The sequence below is a fragment of the Aptenodytes forsteri genome, unplaced genomic scaffold (assembly GCF_000699145.1).
Source record: "Aptenodytes forsteri isolate BGI_AS27 unplaced genomic scaffold, ASM69914v1 Scaffold67, whole genome shotgun sequence".
Classification (NCBI taxonomy): Eukaryota; Metazoa; Chordata; class Aves; order Sphenisciformes; family Spheniscidae; genus Aptenodytes; species Aptenodytes forsteri.
Window position 1 is genome coordinate 479,890 of NW_008795373.1, and position 248 is coordinate 480,137.

Sequence of the window (248 nt, forward strand, 5' to 3'; positions counted from 1 at the left end):
GTGGGGAGACGGCGGGAGAGCGAGGCGGGACAGGGGGAGAATGCTCCGATGGGAGGGTGGGCAGTGCCCGGCTTGGGAGAGCCGGGCGAAAACTGAGCACAGGTCCTGGGAAGTTCCAGCGCAAAACGAAACCAGATGAACTGTTCAAAGGGATCTCCTTATCGGCTCCTCGCCGGAATTTTAGATCGGCTTTTAAAATAATAATAGTAATAGTAATGATGATCATGATGATGATGATGATGATAATA

The 248-nt window shown here is 51.2% G+C and overlaps 1 protein-coding gene across 1 annotated transcript in view; it reads left to right on the plus strand.

Moving 5' to 3' along the window:
- GDF7 (growth differentiation factor 7) overlaps window positions 1–248 on the plus strand; it is a 3,029-nt gene that overhangs the window by 888 nt on the left and 1,893 nt on the right. The gene's annotated exons all lie outside the window — the stretch shown is intronic.